Consider the following 23,973-nt stretch of genomic DNA (forward strand, 5'->3'; position numbering starts at 1 on the left):
GTGGCAGGTGCCTCAATAGCGGGACAATGTACCATGAGTGGCACTGACCTGGCAGTATTCCGCAGAGCGAATGGAGATACAGGAAACTAAGAGTTGTGGGTGAACAAGGGGCGACGACGACTCGGGGGGGGGGGGGGTTAGTTGGGAAGTTCGTTGATAATGTTTTGCAGAAAATGAGAAGCTGACATCACTGATATATGAGGGAAGGGTTATCAGGGAGCTGTTACTTGCACGCTGTAACGAACAATTATGTGTATGTGAAACTCGAGAGGCCATGGGTAACGCAGTCCGGGCTACCGGAAGGCCGATCGTCAATTGTAGAAATGTTGATTTACACAGTATGTAACGATTGCCGGAAAACTGTATACAACTGACTGACCACTATTTCTTCCTGTCAATAAAGTTTAAAAAAAAAAAAAAAAAAGGTTACTTTAAGCTGCTCTGGACCAGGGCAAACTCAAAGTTCGTGCTGATCACAATAGAGAGCCAGCCAGTTATAGGATCCATGCAGGCCCCTGTAAACAAAGCACCTTTCCTGATCACAGACAGCGAAATGCGTCAATGTCGAGGCCCTCAGGATGCATCGATCTTCTTCATGCAGTGAAGGTCATGGATCAGTTCTGTAGATGGGTGCTGGATTTCAGAGGTGTTGAGCCATGCACCAGATGCTCACTGGTTCGGGGCAGAATGTGAGTGAACTGTACAGGTTACTTACAGAGGGAGCTCAAATACTTCATTGCCCCCAGCGGGAAATGGGTGATTGACCATGTTGGGGGTCTACTCCCCTTCTAACATCCCTGGTGGTCTAGTAGTATGAATCCTTGCTAGAAATCACCCTTCTGCTTCACTCCCTACCTAATAATCCAATGGGCGGAGAAATGGCTGCACAAGGGAGACGCCCCTATGTCCAGCATTACCTTTAAAATTGAGGTTAGTGATAGTGAGAAAACTGTACACAAAAGAGCAATCAAACAGAAGGCTCCATCCTCTTTTTGTTTCAGCTACAGTGGCCTGAGTGTGCATGCGAGCTGTACATCACTGAAAATTAAACAAAAATGCCTCAATCTTTCCATGCAGCCTGAAGTCGGGCCAAATAAAACCAAATCACTCTGGTGTAAACATTGAAAGAATTCCCTTTCTTTTGTGAGAGAACATGGCATTTTCATTGTCCTCCACTACAGTTAATGAGTTTGAGGTGCAAATATTATTTCCTTCCAATAGGATACTTAACACATCCCTATTGGCTTTGCCAAAGGCTGGTAGCACTGGTGGTGGTAGTTGTGATATGTTAGTGGTGGTATTGTGGTTGGAATTGGTCGTATCGTCGATGGTATTAGTACTATAAGTGGTGGTGTCAGTTGTAGATATTTGTGGTGACTAGTGGTAGTGGTGCTCTTTGTGCTATTGGTGATAATGGCATTGGTGGTATATTATGTGGTATTTTTTATCAGTTGCTCACTGTTGTATCTTTCCTCCAATTTCTGTTAGTACTGCAGCCCTATGCTGCATTGCCTTGTTCTTATGTTCCATTCCAGGCATTACCTTGTAGAATGTTGGGTTGTTGTCTGGTTGCATTGTTACTGGGTTCTCTGATTCAAATTGTTTGAGAGCAGTTGGAGTTGAACATGTAACCATCCTGCTCTCCTGTCTGCTGTGTAGCTTTTCTGGAATAAATCTTGACTGAACCCATACAGCGCCTATCGGTTCAATTACTATAATTTGTGGCAACGATCCTGGGCTACACAGTCACACGCTGAACCTTGCAAGCATCCCTTCCTATTGTGGATTGGTATCATTTCAACGCCTCCTCTGCCTATGGTAAGACTGTTCTTATTTATTTAAAAAATGCTGAATTCCCTGCCAGTCCACTCATGATGCTCTGCAGCATGCTCTGCACAATGCTCGGACCTCGTTTCTCACTCAAGCCTGCCTGCGCTAACATCCGAACTTATTTCAACTCAATCTGCAGCCTTCCTTCTGATTGCTGTTTTACCTCCTGTTTCGGGCTCAAAGGCTGTTGTTCCACTATTTTTCCGACTTTCGCACATGGCCTCCCCAAATCTCACCTGTCCCCACTTAAGTCTGTCTTCCATTCAGCAGCTCGTTTCATTTATGGGGCCAAAAGAAGCGATCACATCACACCGATGTTATCCACCCTCCGCTGGCTTCCCTTCGAGGCTAGAGCTATCTACAAGACCGCTTGTATCACCCACAAAGCCTTGCACTCCTCCTCTCCCCACTACCTGGCGAATAAACTGAAACTCTCTGGAGGCCCTAGACCTTCACGCAATGCGGAGAATCTACTGCTTGAACCTCACACTTTCATGAAGGAAAGAACAACGGCCCAATCCTTTTCAGGCAACGCAGTGAGAATCTGGAACTCCTTTCTGCCTCAGCTCCGGACCACCGCCTCCTCCCAGACCTTCAAAAGGGACCTCAAAGTTCTCCTCCTCCAGAGACACCTCCAAAAGTATTTCACGTCCTCTTGCTATTTGGAGGAAGACTTCCCACTACTGATAATTTCTACTTTACATGACCATGGTAGTGCCTTCCCAGTGTATTCCTGTGGTTGGAGTGTATGCCTTTTTGCAGTATTTTCCATGTACTTGTGTTCTGTGCCCTTTTGTAACATGCACACACCACTTTGACCTTGTAACACACTGTTGCTACCTCTCACATGTTTTTACCTTTGAATCTTGCACAAGTGCCACCTTTGCCTACGTAACGCTTGTTCCTGTGCCTGAGTATCTAGCACTTATTGCAGTATTATACCTCAAATTATACTTTGTTTTCTCTTATAACTGCACACTTGTCACTTTTCCTCTTGTGCACTTTTGACTACCTCTTGTATTTTTGGTTGCTCACAATTTTTACTACCTCATGTATTTTGTTTGCTCACAATTGTCACTATTACCTTTTCTACCTCATGTATTTTTGGTTGCTCTCAATTTTTACTACCTCATGTATTTTGTTTGCTCACAATTGTCAGTATTACCTTATGTAACGTAACGTATGCTTTTGTAATCTGTTCTTTTGTAATGTTTCTCATTATGTTTCATTTCTGTTCCTAATGTGAAGCGCTCTGACGCCTTCGGGTAAAGTCCGCGCTATATAAAAATGCATAAATATATAAATAAATAAATAAATCTTCCATCAGTCTCCGCATACACTTGTGTAGCAGTAGGCCTCAATTTGCCTGTCCTGTCTGACTGCGCATGCACCATGTCAAGCCGCAAGCCTCTGGACGTCACAACGTTTCCGTGTACCTAGCAGCCACACTGCAAAGGCAACACAGGCCTCAACCTGCCCGACCTGCCTCTGTGGTGCATACTACGTCTCTACGTCACCTAGCAACTATACAATCGGTTCTCTAGCAACATATGAGCAAATTTTTGGTTGCAGCTGATCACGCGGATTAGCATGTCTGTTATTTACAATCATCTGCGCTCGTGCTCATTTCAGCTGTGGAGCACATGATGGTGATTCACACATCCTTTTGGCATTGACACATTTATTATCTACAACTTTCAGCACTTAAATTCATTTCTGCAGTGGACCAGACGATGGTGATACACACACCTTTACACATTAATACAGAGGGGAAATACCTATTTCTCAACGTTATTTGGACACCCTGCCTAGATCATCGTGCTTGTTGCTAATTTGTCTTCACTATTGCGCATACTATTTATCACTTACACACATTCAACACTTTTCATTATTTGTTTTTTTCTTACTTGTTTTTTTTTTCATTTCATTCTTTTCCCTTCTGTTTTTCCTCTCTACATAACTATGCGGTCTGTAACTCCTCCTCCATCTTTTCATGAATCTCCAGGAGAACCTCCTGTTAAATGGGAGATTTGGTTTGATGCTTTTCAAATGTACCTTGGACCTAAATGTGCTTCAAGGTTTAGCAGTGAGCGTAAGAGATGTCTCCTTCTACATTCACTGGGTTTTGAAGGCCATTCAATTTTCAAGCATCTCCCTGAAATCACTCATCTTCCAGGTGATGACGTTGATGATTTTCAAGACCCAATATCAAAACTCAAAATAAGGTGTGATAAGCAACCTAGTTTGATGGTTCTCCGTCACAAATTGTTTAAAAGATATCAGTCTGAAAATGAGGACGTGGATTCCTACATCTCTAGTTTACGCAGACTTGCTGCTGTTTGTCAGTTTGATGTCTTCACTGACCAGTTGATCTGCGATCAATTTGTGTGCCACTGCAGGGATAAACAGATTTGCCAAAAGCTTTTGCTTGCCAATCTTTCTCTTGAGGAAACAATCAAAATAGCCATTGTATTGAAACATCTCAGGTGTCATTAAAAAAACTGGAAGAAAAATCAAATGATTCTATTAATGCCATCATCAGTAACGCTAAGGACAAACAAAATGACTCCAAGCATGCGTCCCTTAGAAATAACACACTTAAGTACTAAAATACTGGGAAAAGCATACATGAGGTCCATAACACCAAACAGATGTGTTAATGCTGTGGCAATACTCCTCATCTAAAGGGAGCAAAGTATTCTGGAGCTAATGTAGTTTGCCGTTATTGTAAAACAATAGGGCAATTTGCAAAGGATTGCCTAAAAAAAAAGAACAATAAAAAAATGACTGCTGCATGTGTTCTAGAACCTGATCAAGAATCTGATTCTGAGGTCATTTCTGTTATCACTGATTCTCACAAATTTGTATCTAATTTTAATGATTCATGCAAATGTGTTGACCCTATTGTTGAGATTAGTATTGGTGGAAAACCACTGAATATATTTGTTGATTCTGGTGCCAGGATTACTATGTTAACACAAAAATTATTTTGTTAAACATGGGGCAACAGGCCACTACAACCTCCAGACCGCTCGCCGGTTTCATATGAAGGACGAAAGATTGACCTTCTTGGTTTTTTGAAGATGTGCTTGTCTTCAAGGATAGGAAAATTAGTGGGAAAATTTAGGTTGCCATAAAAGGTTTGAACATCCTGGGTGGTATCATTAAGGATTATTCAGGATGGTCCTCAAACATGGTACGTATGAACAAGTCCTGGTAGTCTCTGAGGATCAACATCTTTACAAATGGAAGAAACGTTTTCCATCCATTTTTGGAGGGGGTCTGGGAACTGTGTGAGGCTTCAAGCACAAAATTGTTGTTAAAGATGGGGCCCATCCTATCAAACATAAATTGAGGGGTGTACCTTTCAGTGTGAGGGACGACCTAGAGAGAGAACTCAAGTCTCTGTGCGATCAAAGGATCATCGAACCTACAGAGTTGTCACTCTGGTTATCACACTTGGTCGTCGCGTGCAAGAAATGTGGCAAATTGCGTGTCTGTGTAGACTTGGGTCTCTCAACAAGGAGATCTGGGTCTACTCTCATCCACTGCTGAAAATATGTGATTTGTTTGCTAGTGTAAGAGAGCCTCGATTTTTCCCAAAGCTGGACCTCACCAGCGCTAATCATCAAATTGAGTTGGACCCTGCATCACGTCCTCTTATGGCATTCGTGTCTCCCTTAGGCAAGTTTCAGTACAAACGAATGCCCTTCAGGCTTGCCTCCGTGGCTTCCGTTTTTCAACGAGTCATGTAAAATATGTTAGGTGGGATAGATGGGGTACTTGTCTTTCAAGACGATGCGTTAATCCACTCCAAAGAGATCCTGACTCATAATTTATTACTCAAGAGGGTCCTTGATTTTTCAGTAATCATGGTGTGGTTGTGAAGTCCGAAAAATGCAAGTTTCTAAGGAACGAAATAGAATATTTAGGCCATCTTATTTGTGGTGAGGGAATCAGACACAGGCAAGGGCTGTTGGATGCCATCACTCAAGCTCCAGCTCCATCTGATAAGACTGGAGTCAAGTCTTTACATGGTCTGCTGGAGTACTACCCAAAGTTTGTTCCTAATTATGCCACTCTTGTAAGACCCATTAGTGCCCTCCTTAGTAAAGGAGTTGTTTTTGCATGGTCTATTGAGTGTGAGACTACTTGGCGATTTGGTAAAGACTCCCTCATTAATAGCAGTGCCCTCAAGCCTTTTGACCCAGATTTATCCTCCTGCATAACTGTCGATACAAGTCAAGTGAGGTTAGGTGCTGTGTTGACACAGAATGCCAATAATGCAGAAAACACTGTTGCCTTTGCCTCCAGAGTTCTGAGGAATGGAGAGCTTCAGTACTCGGTTATTGAGAAGGAAATTTTGTCTTGCTTGTGGGCAATAGAAAAGTTATGTCCCTATATCTGGGGGAAACATTTCTTGTTGGGGACCGACCACAAGCCCCTTATTAACATACTTGGAGCTGGCACTGGTCAATGTTGTTCCCTGAAAATCCTCCGTATGGTATCTCGGTTTATGCTGTACAAGTTCAATGTCATACATGTCTCTGGTGGTAGAAATCTCAGAGCAGACTATTTGTCTTGCTTTCCCATGAATGACAACAAAGAGGAGTCTATTCTTACTGACGTGGGGGAAGAAGACTCTGATGATTGCCTTGTGACCTCTCTTGACTTGCCTGAGCATGGTCTCGGCACTGAAGACTGTTGGGTGAAGGCTCTTGCTGATGATGATGTCTTGCAAGTATGTGTGTGAGTTTGTCAGGTCAGGATGGCCCAGAGCACACCTTCTCCCTCAATGTCTACAACCCTTCTGGAAGGTTGAATCTAAGATTTCCTTGGAGGGTGGTGTTTTATTATGTGATGACAAACTATTCCCCCTCAAAGTTTTAGAAAAGACATTATTACTAAAGCACACAAAGGCCATTTGGGGACCACGGTCACTAAGCGTCATGTCCTTCATTGTTTCTAGTGGACCTCCTTGGACGGTGATGTTAATGAGTTTGTTGATATGTGTTCTATTTGTCAATCAGCTGACAAAGGGTTGAAGATTTTTACACCACCCCTTCTTCCGATTGAATGCCCCTCTGAACCCTGGTCCAAGGTGGAGTTGGACATCATGGGCCCTCTGGAAATTTTGTCTGGTGGGTGTCGTTTTATCTTAGTGCTTGTTGACTATGCCACAAAATGGCCCGAAGTAAAGCTGGTTAAAGAAGTCTCCACCGCTAACGTTATTTTTTTCCTCAAGGAAGTTTTTATGAGGGAGGGGTTCCCTGATACCATGGTGACGGATAATGGTACCCAATTTACCAGTGCTAATTTTGAATCTTTCCTGCAGTCCTATAACATTAAACATGTCAAGAGCTCTCTTTACCACCCCCAGTCCAATGGACTTGTTGAACAAATGAACAGGATTATGGGTGGCTGCATCAAGTTGGCAAGATCTCGTAATTGTGATATCCCCACTTCCCTTAAATAGTATGCTTTGATTCTACAGGACCACCCGCAATCCACAACTAAAGTGTTGCCTTTCGAGCTTTTAAGGGGAAGGAGAGCAAACACTAGTTTTAAACCCACCTGGATGAAGAAATGGATCAAGTCTGTTCCTGATGTTGACAGCCTCATGGTATTGGTGAGAGGAAATGTTGCTAACTGTTAATACAAACAGATGTCTTGGTTCAATAACAAGAAAGCTGTCAAGACTGTTCCTGTTGTAGTGGGTCATCTTGTACGGGTGAAATCTTCTTTACCTGTAAAGAAGGGTGATAGCAAGTATGGTTCCCCCATTTCTGTCACCAGGGTAGGTAGAAATGCTGTACAGGTTGAAGGAGGGAAGTGGTGGAATGTTGGCAAAATTGTCAAAGTTAGAAATATTTCTCTTTCCTCCCCAACTGTACCTCATTGTCTCGAGGTTGCTGGACCCTCCGGGTCTTCCCTTAAAAGGAGCACAAGATCAAGAATTGTGCCTTATAGGTGCCGTCTTTGAACTGTTCCTATTTTACTGGTCTTTTCGTGTATTTCCTATTTTTTTATTTTCCATTTTGTTATTGTTGTTTTATTTATTGAGAAAGGAGGATATGTTGTATCTTCCCTCCTTCTTCTGTTAGTACTGCAGCCCTATGCTGCATTGCCTTATTCTTATGTTGCATTCCAGGCACCACCTTGTAGAATGTTGGGTTGTTGCCAGATTGCCATGTTACTGGGTTCTCTGATTCTAATTGTTTGAGAGCAGTTGGAGTTGGACATGTAACCATCCGGCTCTCCTGTCTGCTGTGTAGCTTTTCTAGAATAAATCCTAACTGAACCCCTACAACGCCTACCCGCGTCAATTACTACACTCACATGTTAGCATGTACACATCTCATACTTGCCTGTACACAATCATACATTTTGCTTATCACATCAAAACAGCCTAATTCCAAGATGCCCCTGGATGAATGTCGACCCCAAAATACTGGGGTGAATGTTTGACATTGTCCAGCATTCTGTCCGTCAATTGTTCTTTTTGCATTTGTCACCCCGAGTGGGACGGGTATACCCAGACGTGGGTCTCGTGCTCTCCATGACAATGGAGTCAAGCTAGCCTGGCAGATGAGGGGTGAAACCTCGAAACCAGTCCTAGGATACTTGCTTAAGTTCCGGGAGTACCTGGCCTGCCAGTTCCGACTGGACTGCTCCCATCGGGATCAGGGTCAAGACTGATTTGCATATGGCTGAGTTTAAAGTGGAATGGCATGGGGAGCAAAAAACAATGGATTTAGGCCCATATCTCTCGACTAAGGTGAATGATTGACATTGTTCAACATTCTGGCCATCAATTCTTCTTATAGTAATCGTCGATGAGATTAACAAAAAGCAACTAGGGGCATGTTAGGGTCAGGCTTGCATGAAAGCCATGATAAAATCATGCATTTAACAAATGCCTTCTACGGAAAAAAAGATTGTTTTTTCCATGCATGTATGAGAATTGACTGTGACAAAAAGTCAATAGTTGAGTGTACTAAAATACTCCATTTTGAATGGCAATACAAGCACTCCAAAGGAGACCAAATGAAACAGCAAACATTTACATGGCCGTTAAAGAGATACTCCTCTGGGCTAATATAATATGTGATTGACAATGTCTTAAACCAGTGGTATAGAATGGCAGCTCCAAATAAGCCATTGATCGGAGGGGCTGACCCAAAGTCAACTCTATATATTGTTAGCAAAACGTCTTGCAGATACCCACACTGCCATTCCAGAAAAAAAACATGAATTACCATTTTATGAAGTTCTAAAAAAGGTCATCATTGTCAGACAGGTCACTGTTATTAGGAACCTTCTGCAATAGGAAAGATAAGTGATGTAGAGCTCTGCTGGTTAATACAATAAACACATCCTGCTCATTTCAAAGTTTGAAAGTTGGTTAATCGCAGATTTAGTCACTTTTATTGTATGATTACCTAAAATCATTTATAATTGCAATACATATTGCTAAAAACGATGGGTTAATAAAATAACATCTAAAAAGGGTTTTAAAAACGACTAATAACATTTACATTCATCAAACAGTGCAATGATTTTAGTGCATCTAATAGATAAGGCATAGTGCAAGGTGATGCAGTGGTGGTAATACATTTGTGATATACAACAGAGAGCTGTAATTAGTACATCTTAGCTGTAAGGCTTAGTGCAGGATTACTAATGGCGCGCTGTGCCGTAATGTTAATTCACACTGGCAGTAAGCATACAGTTAGTGTTTCTGCTGTTGTTTTTTTTTGTTCTTGCATTTGGCATAAAGTCTTTCCAGCTGCAGCAAAGAACTTCCCAGCCCGTGCAAGCTCCATTGGTACTGTTGTGGTATAAATAAATGTTAAAGCCTCCTTGCATGTTCTTACTGTGATTTGGATGAACCTTGTTCTTAGGTATAAGCGCCTTGGGCTTAACAAAGCTGGACAGCAACAGATCACATGCTCGGCATATTCTGTATGGTATTGACATAAGCGACATCCGCTATTTCCAGCTGGTGTAGTGTTCCAGTGTGCTCTGTAGACCTGTGTAGGTAAAGTTAGAAGTCTGGTCTTCAGAACATTTTGAAGAGTATGTCTGCCCAGACCAGCTTTGAGGTATGGTTGGCATAGGGTAGCTTCATGTGAGTGGACAAGACCCTCAGCGCCACGGATGGCTCTGATCCTTTCGATGTCCTGATATCTCGAAATGATCTTTCCCTGCTTTTTTAGCAGGTTCTTTAAACTGGCCGTTGTCAATTGATTGACCATTGTGAGATCAGATGACAGGCCCAGTGTAAATGTAAATGTACAGGAATTTATATAGCGCAAATCACCAACGGGTCTCTAAGCACTTGCTTAGGGAACCCGTCCTGGTATTCCCCTGCGAGATAACCCCGGCAGGGTATCCGCAAGGTGAAAGCCAGGCATCCCGCCGCAAGGGGCCGTTGTGGAGATTAAGCAAGCTATTGACCAGAGTCGCAGAGTGTGAACCCGTGAATCGAGTAAGCACCGGAGCGAGAATTGTCGAGTCCATGGACATTTTAGGACTCAAGACCCCGCCGAGCCGGGAATTGAACCCTGGTCCCGGGCTGACCTCTGCTTCCAAGTCTGCCTCCTCTAACTAGTGAGCCACACTTCTCCATAGTGTACTATTGGCTGACATGAGGTACCCTGCCCATCAACTAGTATTGTCAATGAAGACTATTTGAAGTGCTTCCCTCAAAGTGCCTGGGCTTGCCTTAATCACACGATGATGCGTTTCACTATATATTTTTTGCATGCTATGCCCATTGCGGTTAAATTGAACTCAAGTTGAATAAGTGTGTGCCTACTCGAGAGTGGCAACCTAAAAACCTTTCTGAATGCTCCAACTTGTCAAACAATAGGCCCAGAAAAGCGAGATGGCCATAGCTTATTGTTGGAACTAGATTGGCTTGCATTACTCTTCGTATGCCCTCCGTTGAATGGCTCACAAGCTTCTGGTGTAATCTGCATAGGGCATGTGTGGCCTTGGCCGCTTTTGCCTCCAATGTTTTGGCCTGTAGTGTTGTTTGCGGTGGCAATTCTTAATGGTCCAAGATACCAGCCCAACAGGGATTTTTTTTTATTTATGTCCAAAAAACAATACCTTAGTTTTAGTTGCATTGGTTTGGAGCTTATTTTCCATGTTGTAGAGATGTAGTGGCTCCAATGCCCTTTTTATGCCTATTCTAGCTTGGTCCAAAATGACATGGTCGTCCGTGTATTGCATGATGGGCAATCTAAGGTGACCTAGTTTAGGTGGAAAGATGTTGGTTTTTAAAAGTGCATCTCCCATGTCCGCAGTATATAAGTTGAACAAAGTTGGTGCGATCACACAGCCCTGTTTTAGGCCTCTCTTTGTGTAGATCTTAGCAGTTGCATTTGTCTATGTGAGCTTAGTGTGGACCCAAGTGCTGGTGTGGAGAGACATGATAGCCACCAGGAGTTTCCTTGGTATGCCCCACTTTGCGAGTTTTGCCCACAATATGTTGCGGTCGATACCATCAAAGGCTGCTCTGTAGCCGACAAAACAGGCATAAAGGGGTGTGGTTGCGCCCTCTACGGCCTTAGTTGCTAGGTATGATAATGCAATGGCATTGTCCATTGTTGATGAATTCGGCCGAAATCCTGTCTGGTATTGCGGTATGATTTGATTGTCTGTTATCCATGCCTCTAGCTCTTTCAGGAGCACTTTTGCATTTGCCTTTCCTTCAATGTCTAGCAATGCAATGAATCTGTAATTCTCTGGCTGTGAAGCATTTCCTTTCTTGTAAATGGGTTGCAGGATGGAACCTTTCCAAGAGTCTGGTACCCCTGAGGTGTTGTAGCAGTGATTGAATAGGCAATTCATACGGGGTGCCCAGAAGGCCCGATCTTCATTGAAGACACTTCCTGGTAGCCCATTAGGGCCTGGAGCCCCGTCCTTCCTTATACCTTTCAATATGATTAATGTTTCTTTTTCTGTGGCGACGAGATCCTCACTCTCGTGCTCCTCCGGATGATAGCCTTCAGCCTCCATAGTTTTTACCCTGGATTTGTCCTGATCGACATATAGCTTTATTGCGTGTGCTGCCCATTCGTTGGCGGGTACGGCATTGTGTATGTAACTTCCACAATCCCAGAGTTAGCCAAATGGCAGCCACAAATCATGCCACAGCTTCAATACATTGCTATTATTAGACAACTTAGATTGCTTCTATGTTTAAAATTATGCAGGTGCAGAAAAATGGAAAGCTGCATTTTTACACGAATTGTGATTTTAACAAACATACAACAGAACTCTAAAGAGGTATCACATGGCTCGAGCAAGTGTTGAAAAGAAGGTTAATAGGATGTGCCTAATGGTGCAGTTTGTTTTTAAAGCTTGCTTTATGGAAGTAGCTTTTCAAAAGTTTAAATTGACTCCCAAGTGCCTCTTCGTCCCCATTTTCAATTCTCCAGACTGGAGTTTTGCAGCTAACGGAGTATCCAATGTCATGCTTTTCATCACCGTTTTAGCTCTGTATTTACTGTAAAGGCAAATTTGATGGGCCTTGCAGGGGCACTAAATTCTCTTAGCAATTTTACGAACTGATTAATGTGTTAACTGGCGAAAATGGAATGGAATGTGAAACGTTGCTGTCAGGGTAGATTAAGCTAGAACTCTGAAAACAGTTTACAGTCATTTAATTTCATTTTACGTCCTAGTTTCAACTGTAATTGTCGGGCAATGTCTTCAGTTCTGGAACCCTCTTTAACACTCAAAAGTGCTTTTTATGCATTTAGGCCTTGATTGAATGTGGCCAAGTTTTTTTTAATGATCCCCTCGTCTAACGTGTTGTGCATTCTAACACAAGATAACGTAATATGTAGATTGATTAAAGTGCAGATTCAATTAAAGCAGAACTAGGTAGAAATATTATAAATGTGAAATGCTTCCTTTTAATACATTCTTTGTGAAACTGCACGTAAGAAGATGAGCTAGGAATAGTGCCTACTGTCGTTCAGCATAGTTTTACACCAGGTAATCGTCATGTCTTCATCACCTAATGGGAAACGAAGGTGAAATCAACCAGACCTATTGCTCGTCCCAATCAGGACAACACACTTAAATGTACAAAAAAAAAAGATAAATGGGATGCTTGAATTAATCTCAGCCGCTGGTAATTTCCCAGGCTACATTTCAATCCATTGTTCTTTTGCACACCATGTCACCTCAGTTTGGAACCAGCTATATGCAAATCAGTCTTGACCCTGCTCCCCTAAGTGGGACGGATGTGCCCAGACGTGTGTCCCGTACACACCATGTCACTGAAACCAAGCTATACTGGGCTGATAAGCCCATATCTAGGGTAAAAACCCTCCTGGGTTTCTTGTGTTCCAGTTGATGTAGAACCTGGATTGGCAGCTCTGTGAGTAACGTTCCGATTGGAACAGGATCAAGACTGATTTGCATATAGCTGGGACCGAAGGCCTAGATGTATCAAGCCTTTTGCGATTCTTTAAGGCTGAAATTCGCAGAATTTCGGCCTTAAGGAATCGCAAACGGACATTTAGCATCTTTTGGGATGTATCAGAAATTAGCAAAATAAGGAATCGCAAAAAATTGCGATTCCTTATTTTGCTTATGCATTTAAGGAATCACAATTTTGCAATTCCTTAAATGGCATGTATGAAACTTTTCTAAATTGCGAATTCGGGTTAAGGAAACGCAAATTAACACCAATTTGAGGTTCGTGTTAATTTGCGAAATCCTTTTAAAAAACAAAATATGACTATTTTGAAGGTGGCATGTGACACACATACATGCCCATAGGGCATGTATGTGTGCCATATGCACACACATGTAAGTTTCAGGGGTGCAGCAGGGTGTCCATGAGACACCCCTGCACCCTTGAAATAATTCTCAAATTGCGATTAGTAAATTGCGAATTCGCAATTTGAGAATTACTGCACAATCATTCCTATGGGCCTCCTGGCCCATAGAAATGAATGGGAAATGATTCCTTAATTGCGATTAGCAATTTGCTAATCGCAATTAAGGAATTTTAAGGAATCGCTAAAAAATAGCGAAATTCTACATACATACCATTTTGCACTTCTCAAATAGCGATTCCTTAACAATCGCTATTTGAGAAGTGCAAAATGGTTTCTTGATGCATCTGCCCCGAAATGAGGTAGAATTGTGTGCAAAATAACAATGTATTGGGATGCCGCCCGAGTGATTACTAGTGGCTGAGATTAATTCAAGCATTCCATCCATCCCTGTTTTGTATACTTATTGTGTCACACTAATTGGGACAGGTATGCCCAGATGTGGATCCTTTGCACACTGTGTCACTAGAACCAAAGTGGACCTGGGTGATTAGCCCATGACTATGGTGAAACACATCTTGGGTTGCTTGTATTCCGGTTCAGCGAGGACCTGGACTTGGAAATTTGGGCTGGACTATTCCTATTGGAGCAGGGTCAAGACTGATTTGCAAATAGCTTGGTCCAAACTGAGCTGGCATGATGTGCAAAATAATGATGGATTGGGATGTGGTACCGAGTGATTACCAGTGGCTGAGATTAATTTGAGGTGTCCGTCCATCCCTGTTTTGTATACTTAAGGTGTTGCTCTAAGTGGGACAGGTATGCCAATAGTTTCTACACTATTTACTTGGAAATTGACCTACTCACCAGCAGAATGGACCATATTAAGGCAAGAGTACACAAGCATGAAAAACCCATTGACCAACTGGAAAGTCGTACCTCAGACATTGAAGACACACATACTACTACTGGTGAGAACCTTCTCAATATGGAAAAAATACAGGACATCATTAAAAATAAAAAGGAAGACCTTGAAGTGCAGTGCAGGTTCAATATCAAATTTATTCTAGGAGTCTCTGAGTCTACCTTCATGTATAAAATTGAAACCTATGTAAAAACCATGTTATGATCTCTTTTTGGCAATTCACTGTCACCAAACTTCACAGTGGAACTGGTGCATCACCCTTTGGACCGGAGTCCCCCACCTGGGGAACTGAAAAGACCAAAAGTGACCCACACGCTAAAATAGAGGGGCAGGGATACCATTTTGAGACTTGCTAGAGATCACAAATCCATTCAATATCAAGATAACACCATCTCAATGCTTCTCAATATCACACTTGTGGTACAAGTTGCCAGCTGGGCATTCCTTCCAGTTAAACTCCTACTCCAGGGGGCTGGAATAACACATTCCTTGCTACATCCCACCAAATTACACATCAAGCTCAATGACAAGATTGATCACTTCTCAGATTTCAAGGCAGGGATGAAAGTCTCCAGCAAACTGCCAACTTCAGAGAAATTGGATCAGCTTCACCTGTGACTAATGTCAATAGACATCTCAGTGACAATGATTGATCAACTCTGTGCATCTGTCGCAATGAGTCTTCCACAGTTGCAGTACACGGGCTTGGAAGCCTACTCCAGGACAAATGGAGATAGCAGTGTATGCTTTATTAGTTTGACATTTGCCTGCTGGGTGCGGTGCCGTGCCGTGCAAGAGACCCACCACCTCAATGACTGACTCTCTTGCCCTAATAAGCACTTGCTTTCTTCTTTCCTCCCTCGGCCACCCTGTTCTGTCTCAATTGGGCTGTATGCTTGGGCACCTGCTGACAATCTGGGATGTTTCCCTTTCTGACAATCTGGGATGTTTCCCTTTGTGACCAACAAGTGCTGGGATTTTAAAATTGGTTGGGAATGGTGTTGGTACTATAACCAGTTGAGATTGTGAAGTGGGTGGTTGGTATTTTGTTTTCTCTCTGCAGGGGCGGCTCTAGGTTCATGGCGGCCCTGGGAAGGGAGCATACGTAGGGGGCCCCGGACGAGGGGTTCCGGGCGGGGCGGAGCGCGGAGGCCAGTGAAGAGAGGGGGGTCAGGGTGTTTGGAAGTGGAACAGAGCCGGAGGCCGCCAAATCCCTGCCAGGGGCCGCCACGCAAACATGTATCCATCCTCAGAGGATTATTATATTAAGGATATATATTTGCTTGGTGGCCCCTGGGGTTTGGTGGCCCTGTGCAGGTGCACAGCTTGCACATGCCTAAGGCCGCCCCTGCTCTCTGTTTGCCCACTATGGAGTGCATTTTGTCCTGCAGATACTAACACATAGATTGCTACATACAGCTCATGCTTTCAATTTGCATCAACTCTTATCCATGTAATTTATTTCATACGTGACTGCTACCACTAGGTGTTTAACCTGGAATATCTGTGGGCTTAAAGATCAAAGTAAGGCGCGATTAGTATTTTCCTAATTAATAAACATCCCATTGATATTTGCCACCTTCAGAAGCTGCACCTAATTGAGGTGAAACATTCATGTCTCAGAGCTGGGAGTAAAGCAGCAGTCCATGTTTCCTTGTATTCTAACAACATTCCTATCCACATAGATTTGCCGTGGTGCACACAATAGTGCTCTGTGACAAAGAGGGTAGATTTTGTTTATTGCTTGGCACACTGTTAGGCCTCCCAATTCCCCTGGCCTTTGTCTGCATCCAAATGTGGACTGCCTTGGCTTCTTCACAGTTTTCTGGCATCTGCTCACTGGTATGGGACCTGGGGTGATGCTCTGGGGCAAGGAATTTATTGTGGTGTTGGACCACTGCGCTGTTAGATTCAGTGACACCAGATGCCCACCATCCAGAAGCAGCTGCTTAGCTATGTGCATGCATGCAAAACAATGACCTTATTGTTAGATGGCGATTAAAGAACATCAATAGTACCAAAGGTACATGAATTGACTACTGACTGGTCACTCACAATGTTACTACTTGGACCACAAAAAATAGTCCCTCTTCCCAGCTCTTTATCAGACCATGCCACTGTTCTCGTAGAGATTTCTCTTCACTTCACTGGTACTATGGCCTTTTTGGAATAGATAACCTTAAGTATTTTGCTCATAGCCAACATTCTGCTAAATCTCCCTCAACACTTTGGGAAGAGTTCAAAGTTGGTGTCCGAGGCACCTACATGGCGAAACAGGCGGGGATGTTAAGGACACTGTGTACACAACTACTAACTTCACTGGAAACTGACAGGGGCCTACTGACTACTTGGAGGACAACATGTGACCGCTGCCGAATCTAATGTGTGTAGAAACATGAATGGCGTCTGTCTGGTTTTCAGTTCGTCTTTAAGGAATACCGAAAAACATCAGGTAAAAAAATTCCCTATTGACTTAACTAGGTAGACAAAAGCTATATTGTATAATGGAGATTACACATACAGATAGATACATCATGCTAACAAAAGATTACTGTGATTACAGGAAAATCAGTTCTATCCCTAAGAACCACCCATTTAACATGATGTAACTAACTAAAGAGATCAGTCCTCAAAAATACCCTCATCAATTTGCATCATATCTCGTATTTCTTTTTGAACCATTTGGGCTTTTACTACAGCAGGAGAAGACTTTGTCACAGAGGAAGTCATTTTTGCTGCACAATAGGAGCAACATGCAAAAACAACAGGAGATGGACAGAATGCTGAACAATGTCATACATTCACCCCAGTACAGAGATCTGGGCCTAAATCCATCGTTTTCTGCTCACCATGCCATTCCAGTTTGAACCCAGCCATATGCAAATCAGTCTTGACCTTGTGCCCCATGGGAACAGTCCAGCCCGAACTGCCAAGCCAGATCCTCCCTGGATTGGAAACAAGCATCCAAGGACCGGTTTCGGGCTTTCAGCCCTCATCAGCCTGGATAGCTTGATTCCAGTGGCATGGAGAGCACGGGACTCAAGTCTGAGCATACCCGTCCCACTCGGGGTGACAAATTCAAAAGCAACAGGTGATGGACAGAATGTAGAACAATGTCATACATTCACCCCAGTACAGAGATCTGGGCCTAAATCCATCGTTTTTTTGCTCGCCATTCCAGTTTGAACCCAGCCATATGGAAATCAGTCTTGACCTTGTGCCCCATGGGAACAGTCCAGCCCGAACTGCCAAGCCAGGTCCTTCCTGGACTGGAAACAAGCATCCAAGGACCAGTTTCGGGCTTTCAGCCCTCATCAGCCTGGATAGCTTGATTCCAGTGGCATGAAGAGCACAGGACTCACGTCTGAGCATACCCGTCCCACTCGGGGTGACAAATGCAAAAACAACAGGTGATGGACAGAATGCAGAACAATGTCATACATTCACCCCAGTACAGAGATCTGGGCCTAAATCCATTGTTTTTTTGCTCACCATGCCATTCCAGTTTGAACCCAGCCATATGCAAATCAGTCTTGACGCTGTGCCCCGTGGGAACAGTCCAGCCCGAACTGCCAAGCCAGGTCCTCCCTGGACTGGAAACAAGCATCCAAGGACCGGTTTCGGGCTTTTCAGCCCTCATCAGCCTGGATAGCTTGATTCCAGTGGCATGGAGAGCACAGGACTCACGTCTGAGCATACCAAAGGTACATGAATCGACTACTGACTGGTCACTCACAATCTTACTACTTGGACCACAAAAAATAGTCCCTCTTCCCAGCTCTTTATCAGACCATGCCACTGTTCTCGTAGAGATTGCTCTTCACTTCACTGGTACTAGGGCCTTTTTGGAATAGATAACCTTAAGTATTTTGCTCATAGCCAACATTCTGCTAAATCTCCCTCAACACTTTGGGAAGAGTTCAAAGTTGTTGTCCGAGGCACATACATGGCGAAACAGGCGGGGATGTTAAGGACACTGTGTACACAACTACTAACTTCACTGAAAACTGACATCTGCAAACTTGAGCTTACGTACTTTGAAACTGGGGACACAACTATATTAGCTGATCTTCTGAACAAATTGCCAGACTAAGAGAATGCTGTGATTAGGAAGATGTACGACTTGAACAGGGAGGTCGAAGCTAGGCAGTTTAGTGAAGGAGACAGAGCAGGCAAAACTCTCCTGAGACTCCTCAGGAAACTGTGGAATAGTGATTATGTCATGGAAATTATTGATGAGCAGCAGACAATCCACATGAGAAGTGATGACATCCTATGAACGATGACTCACTTCACAGACTTATATCATACATTGATGCTTCAGGACTCTGATGCCTTACATACATTTCTTTAAATAATTAAACTCCTTTGGCTGGAGGACATACATCATCAATATCTAGGCGCCCCTTTTACTCTTGACAGAATAGTACAGGCCATGTAGTGTATTTATGGGGACAAAGCACCTGGTCTAGATGGTTTAACCACGTCCTTTTATAATGAATACGCATAATGTCTCACTTCCCATTTGCAGGAAGCGTAGAGGAGTACATACTACATGAGACATAGCCACCCTACCTGTGTTAAGTTGTCATTGTCACCATACTGAAACCTGGCAAGCCACCAAACCACTGTGACTCATATATACCACTATCAATGTTCCATGAGGATATTAAAATCCTGGGGAAAATAATTGCCAATCACCTACTGCCACTCCTACTGGACATCATTGGACCTCACCAATGCGGCTTTGTTTCAGGCCGCTCCACAGCGCATAACCTATGTACCATGATTGCACTTATGCATACCATTGGACCCCAACTCAGTCCGATACTCCACGCCACCAACACGTTTGATTCCCTGGAGTGCCAATATTTATTCCAGCTCCTGACCTGTATCAGGGTTAGCACTCGGTTTCTTTGCCTGATCAATCTAATTTACACACAATCTACCAAGTGGCTGGGCATAAATGGTTAGATTACGACTTCCTTTCCAATCTCCGGGGCACCAGACAGGACTGTCTACAGTCACCCATACTGTTGCACTTGCAATGGATCCCCTAACAGCCACGTTACAGCAACATCAGTTAAACAGAGGACTTGTCTTTACAGCTAGAAGGATACTAGTTTTCGTGTATGCGGATGATGTCACATTATATGTCCGAGACCCTTGGGCCAACGTCTCCCCAAATGCCTAGATTTTTATCAACTGGTCTGAAGCAATTATATTCCTGTTCACCCAGGCAAATTTTTGGATTTTCAAGCAAATATTCAGTGTGAGGCTAGTGATGAGATTCTATCAACAGAATTATTGGTGGAGGTGTAATTACATTGTTTGCATATAGGTAAGTTGAGCAATGTGTCTGATGTAATGCACATACCTTCATGAATGTATCCTGAGTGGTGATCTGATGGGGTTTCTTCAAATATTCAGTGCAGATGCAGTGCATAAAGGGCCTCATTTACTATATTTTGACGCACAGCGGCGCATCAAGCTGAAGTACTACAAAAATAACATAAGGAGCTATACCTACCAATTGCCCCAATATGGTTTACCAAAATAATCGGTCAGTTGGCAGTGAAGAAAAATCAATCGTTTATTAACACAAAATGCTCAATAGAGGAGCCTCTCCGTCGTCACCCAGCCGGTGTGCAGAGAAGACTGCCGGTTCATAGCCAACTACTTGGCATATATACCTTTATCATGATGCATGAGATCACCGTACATGGAAAGATACTAATTGGCACTGAAGCTAGAAGGAAAGACCATATATGGCACACAAGGCTAGTTTGAAAGTCTGCTTCTACTATTATTGGGGAGGGTCAGGAGGGGTGACTCGCTTTCGTCTCGGTGCCTGGGAGCACAGGCACGGCGCCTTCAGGAATGCGCTTATCACCTCTGAAGCCAGATGCGATCTTGGGTCTCAAGACAAGAAAAAATAGTGTGCCTTCAGCTGCTTCTTATAACTCAACTAACAGGGGCCTACTGACTACTTGGAGGACAGCATGTGACCACTGCCGAATCTAATGTGTGTAGAAACAAAATGGCGTCTGTCTGGTTTTCGGTTCGTCTTTAAGGAATACCGAAAAACATCAGGTAAAAGAATTCCCTATCGACTTAACTAGGTAGACAAAAGCTATATTGTATAATGGAGATTACACATACAGATAGATACATCATGCTAACAAAAGATTACTGTGATTACAGGAAAATCGGTTCTATCCCTCAGAACCACCCTTTTAGCATGATGTAGCTAACTAAAGAGATCAGTCCTCAAAAATACACTTATCAATTTGCATCATATCTTGTATTTCTTTTTGAACCATTTGGGCTTTTACTACAGCAGGAGAAGAATTTGTCACAGAGGAAGTAATTTTTGCTGCACAATAAGAGCAACATGCAAAAACAACAGGTGATGGACAGAATGCAGAACAATGTCATACATTCACCCCAGTACAGAGATCTGGGCCTAAATCCATCGTTTTTTTGCTCACCATGCCATTCCAGTTTGAACCCAGCCATATGCAAATCAGTCTTGACCCTGTGCCCCATGGGAACAGTCCAGCCCGAACTGCCAAGCCAGGTCCTCCCTGGACTGGAAACAAGCATCCAAGGACCGGTTTCGGGCTTTCAGCCCTCATCAGCCTGGATAGCTTGATTCCAGTGGAATTGAGAGCTCGGGACTCACGTCTGAGCATACCTGTCCCACTCGGGATGACAAATGCAAAAACAACAGGTGAGGGACAGAATGCAGAACAATGTTATACATTCCCCCCAGTACAGAGATCTGGGCCTAAATCCATCGTTTTTTGCTCACCATGCCATTCCAGTTTGAACCCAGCCATATGCAAATCAGTCTTGACCCTGTGCCCCATGGGAACAGTCCAGCCGGAACTGCCAAGCCAGGTCCTCCCTGGAATAGAAACAAGCATCCAAGGACCGGTTTCGGGCTTTCAGCCCTCATCAGCCTTGATAGCTTGATTCCAGTGGCATGGAGAGCACGGGACTCACGCCTGAGCATACCCGTCCCACTCGGGGTGACAAATGCAAAAAAATAGGTGATGGACAGAATGCAGAACAATGTCATACATTCACCCCAGTACAGAGATCTGGGCCTAAATACATCGTTTTTTTGCTCACCATGCCATTCCAGTTCGAACCCAGCCATATGGAAATCAGTCTTGACCCTGTGCCCCATGGGACCAGTCCAGCCCGAACTGCCAAGTCAGGTCCTCCCTGGACTGGAAACAAGCATCAAGGACCGGTTTCGGGCTTTCAGCCCTCATCGGCCTGGATAGCTTGATTCCAGTGGCATGGAGAGCACGGGACTCACGTCTGAGCATACCTGTCCCACTTGGGGTGACAAATGCAAAAGCAACAGGTGATGGACAGAATGTAGAACAACGTCATACATTCACCCCAGTGCAGAGATCTGTGCCTAAATCCATCGTTTTTTTGCTCACCATGCCATTCCAGTTTGAACCCAGCCATATGTAAATCAGTCTTGACCCTGTGCCCCATGGGAACAGTCCAGCCCGAACTGCCAAGCCAGGTCCTCCCTGGACTGGAAACAAGCATCAAGGACCGGTTTCGGGCTTTCAGCCCTCATCGGCCTGGATAGCTTGATTCCAGTGGCATGGAGAGCACGGGACTCACGTCTGAGCATACCTGTCCCACTCGGGGTGACAAATGCAAAAACAACAGGTGATGGACAGAATGCAGAACAATGTCATACATTCACCCCAGTACAGAGATCTGGGCCTAAATCCATCGTTTTTTTGCTCACCATGCCATTCCAGTTTGAACCCAGCCATATGCAAATCAGTCTTGACCCTGTGCCCCATGGGAACAGTCCAGCCCCAAATGCCAAGCCAGGTCCTCCCTGGACTGGAAACAAGCATCCAAGGACCGGTTTCGGGCTTTCAGCCCTCATTATCAATAAGAGCAACAGGCAGGCCCACAAAGTATACAAAGACAGCAGGTAAAGACAACCCCTACTATGCCAGCTAAGATCATTAGAATCTTCCAGCCCCATGCGGACAACGAACCCCCAAACCATCCGTATAGGGACCAGGTACCTGTAACTGCATGTCATCAGAAGCCAGACGGTGTAACCTTTGAATGGTCAAATGAACAGACGGGGCAGAGGCAGGAATATGTACACAGCAGGAACTGCCGATCACGCGGCAAGCTCCTCCTCGATCTGCTAAGATAACGTCTAAAACCATCCGATTTTGAAGCGAGACAAGTCTTGTAGCCTGAAGCTCTACAGTCAAATTAGTTAGTATACCTGCTGTAGTATTTATTACTCTCTCAACTACCCTAGACAGGCGTCTTACTTCGTTGCTAGTGATGATGAGGCCCCAGATAGGAAACACTCCTTTTACGATATCAATAAAATGCTGTTCAGGAGTATCAGTTTGATCTATTTCAGAGGTATCAATCTCTCTTTTATCCTGTATCACAGGCAGGCCTTGCCCATCCAATCGATGATCCTTATGATAATTGGAGGGTGCTATATAAACTGGTGGATACAGGAAGGACAAATAACAGCGGCCTGCCTACCCTCGGGGAAGCCAAGTGTAGGCATTTTCACTACATACAAAATAAACATTTGGAGGTGTCAACAGAGGTGGGCTATTAAAAGTACGCAGCCGATAGGTATAATTGCAATGACTGTCTCCTACTGAAATATGCCCAGCTCCTTGTACACAAAAGGCAGAGGTACTGTTTAATATAGGAACTGGGATGGTCTTGTCATCAGTAACATTTCGATCTTGAAACTGCTGAAAATACTGCATAAAATTAAACTCAGCGAAGTCTAATATCTCATTTTGCAGCCAAGTAATGTTTTCGTATTCAGTGTGCAGGTTCATACAAGCATTTGGATCAAGTGAACCTTCTCCATTGTTTCCCTGTGGGTCAAAACCTTGATGTACTTCAATCTAGGCCAAAATCATCTCATAGTCCATTTCAGAATATCGAGATGTGTCTACCGTGTAATGCATATACATCATCAACAACAATTTTAAACCAAGCTTCACAGCGTCCTAGATACGATAAAGATAAAGAAATGAAGAGATCATGTCTATGCATTACCGATGGCAGAAGGCCACAAATCCAACAATTTGTAGTATTGGTAGCACTATGAGTTTGATGCAACATTTCAACGAATACATTCTTAGTATAGGTTTGGCGATGCCTTTCTTTATGCGGGGCCAAATTGAAAAAGAAATGTTCGGGTGGTTTGGTAGTAGTTCCTAATACAGTGTGCATAGGATGATGAAACTCTAGATATACAAATACACTCATTACTATGATCAGGAAAACAGCAATAGTAATTACAAAAGTTATTTTTACACGTGTAGTCAAAGAAGAAAACATAGGTACATAAGTAGGCATATCTCGAGGAGCAAG

The sequence above is a fragment of the Lissotriton vulgaris genome, chromosome 6 (genome assembly GCF_964263255.1).
Source record: "Lissotriton vulgaris chromosome 6, aLisVul1.2, whole genome shotgun sequence".
NCBI lineage: Eukaryota > Metazoa > Chordata > Amphibia > Caudata > Salamandridae > Lissotriton > Lissotriton vulgaris.